At 41.1% G+C, this 2,677-nt stretch overlaps 1 pseudogene; it reads right to left on the bottom strand.

Moving 5' to 3' along the window:
- Positions 1-1,130: 1,130 nt before the first annotated feature.
- On the bottom strand, positions 1,131-2,288 carry LOC123247401 (annotated as a pseudogene).
- Between the last annotated feature and the right edge of the window lie 389 nt (positions 2,289-2,677).

Raw genomic sequence — 2,677 nt, 5'->3', positions numbered from 1 at the left:
TCATTTTCTCATTTTTTTGCTATGAAGTTTCATTATTAAATGAATTATAATATTATTATTGCAGCTGAAATATAATTTTAAGCTAGGACCTCAGGGATAGGAGATTTGAAGAAAAGGGGAAAAGGCTAATAGAGGTCCAGAAAGCATATGACAAAAGGTAGTCTGGTAATGGAGCCTAAAGACAGGACTTGGGGTTTGACCTTGGGCTCTGAATTTGGAAGCATCCCAGCAAGGAGAGTCCTGAAAAGACCACAGCAGATCTCAGAAACATTAGTTGTTTTTTTTAATGAGATTTGGGGACTAACCAATGAAAGAGGGACAGCCTAGTGTTAGAGATGGCTTTTTAAAGACTAAAAAAGGTGGATAGTATTGGATAAGCTTGAGTCTTGGGTCAAACAGCCAACCAGAATCACTCTAGATGGTGAAAATGTAAATAGGGACAGATCATGTATCATTTAGCCACCTCACTTTGAATGATCCAATAGAAAGGGTGAGATCTTCCTGAATCTTCCCATGTCTCTTGAGACTTTCTGCTCCTAGTAGAAGATTATCTTTATACCTTAGTAGTCTCTTTTCTTTTCATCTGGGCTTGATCCTTTTCCTTTCCCCAGTAACTCAGAGCCAGCAGCACCTGTGTGGTGGGACCTTTTGCCCTTCAAGAAAGGATGATTGTCATAATTAACTGATCTCTACACTGACACTCTATGTGTCCCCTTGAATCTGAATGAAGAGAACTTTACCTCAGCTTCCTAGCCCTAACATCAATAATCTCTGTTTGGGTTATCCTTGAATGTATTTATCAGGAAAGTCTGTGGGTCTTTTTATAAGAAAAGAACCTTGAATGAAGTTATAATAAAGAGAAAGAACAGACAATGGAAGACAATCATGAGTAGAAGAAACAAAACTAATAACTTTATTGCTTCTTAGTATAAATGAGGAAGACAAGAATGGTTTCAGATGGGAAAGAGGATTGGGGTAAATTTTAGTGATAGGCCATGATTTTTTCCATCCCCTAGGAACATCTAAATAGTTCAAATCCAGGGGGAGCGGGAAGAGGCTAAGGAGTGAGGAGAAAAAGGAGCAGAATCAATGAAAGATTTCTTCTTCTCTTCTTAGGCTGGGGCATCAGATCAGTAGCAGCCCCCAGAGGCACCACAGCAGCCTCCAGAGCTATCACAACTGTCCCAGACTGTTGGCTGAGCCCACTAACATTGTCACAGCAGTCAGACATCTGGTGCCTGTGCCTGTGATGGTGGTAGAAGAGGCAGCAGCCATCCCTTGAGCAAGAGCTGCTAGACCCACTGCATTCCCCACAAGCTACAGCATCCTCCAGAGCTAGAACCACAGCTTGAAGAGACTGGAGGAGGGCATGGAGCCTGGGGAGGGCACTTGGGAGGGCATTTGGGGGGGCACTTGGGTGGACACTTAGTAGCCTGCCGCTGTTGCTGACTTTGCTGGTAGGACATCTCAGTGGAAGTTCAGTAAACCTGAAAGACAACATAGAAGTTTTTCCATTGTATAAAATCAAACATTATTAGCTTTCTTTCACTGGAACTTATCCACAGTGTAATAGATGATTTTACCTAGAACACGTTAGTATCCAGAAAGAAAAGACACAATAAAAAAAATTCTGGTATTAAAATGCATTGAGATTAGAAATTGAGTTGAGGGAACATACATTTTACATCAATTCACAGTATTTTAGCATATTCTCTTTCTTTCTCCATGTCTGTCTGTCTCTGTTGGTCTCACTTTCTGTCTCCCTTTCTTTTGTCTATCTCTCTATCTCTCTGTTGGGAATTGCAGAACTTGGAAAATTATATAGAATCTTACATTTATGTGGTGTGTCTTAGAGAAGAAAAGGTATGAATTCCATCAACATTCTGAGGATACTTTTTGAATTTCAATTCATGAGATTTTCTAGAAATTAGATCGTTGCTCCTCCTCCCTCTCTAACCGTCACAGACACCAGACCCCTTTCTGAGTGTTTTCTTGGAAAATTCAAACTGATTCTACATCAGCCTAGAACAGATCCAAAGTACTACCATCTATTCTTTACCAGCACTTTACTTCTCACTGAATTTAAATCTTCCTCAACCACTCTGCTCTCTCCCTCCCAATATCTCTCTCCCCTGCTTTGCATTCTCCTTCCCCTTTTTCCATCACCCTGTTCTAAGTCTAAGTTCTCATGTAGAAACTCACCCTGATCAAAGACACAGACAGGAACTCTCTGCTGAAGAACCAGAGTGGTTGAAGAGCCAGGGGTAGGGACACCTTTTATAGGGCATCCCAGGCTGAGCTGTTGGAATAAGACCTAACCATCTAGAAGGAAGAGTGTCCTTCTTGACCCATGGCATGTGTCAGACAATTCCTGACATTCTCTAATCTCATGTGCGCTGATCTATGTCAGCACATGGATGACTGTGATGTGAAAGGATGTTAGAAGACCTTTAGTCTGGTTGCCTCATTTTATAGATGAAGCTGAGTCATGGAGAGGCAAATGCCTTGTGTAAGGCCACAGAAGTCAGTGGAATAATTTTTTTAACTCTTACCTTCCTTCTTAGAATCAGTATTGTATATTGATTCTAAGGCAGAAAAGTGCTAAGGGCTAGGCAATGGGGGTTAAATGACTTGCCCAAAGTCACACAGCTAGGAAGTAGCTGAGGTTAAATTTAAA

The sequence above is a fragment of the Gracilinanus agilis genome, chromosome 4 (genome assembly GCF_016433145.1).
Source record: "Gracilinanus agilis isolate LMUSP501 chromosome 4, AgileGrace, whole genome shotgun sequence".
Taxonomy (NCBI): domain Eukaryota; kingdom Metazoa; phylum Chordata; class Mammalia; order Didelphimorphia; family Didelphidae; genus Gracilinanus; species Gracilinanus agilis.
This window is presented reverse-complemented; position numbering and strand designations above follow the sequence as displayed.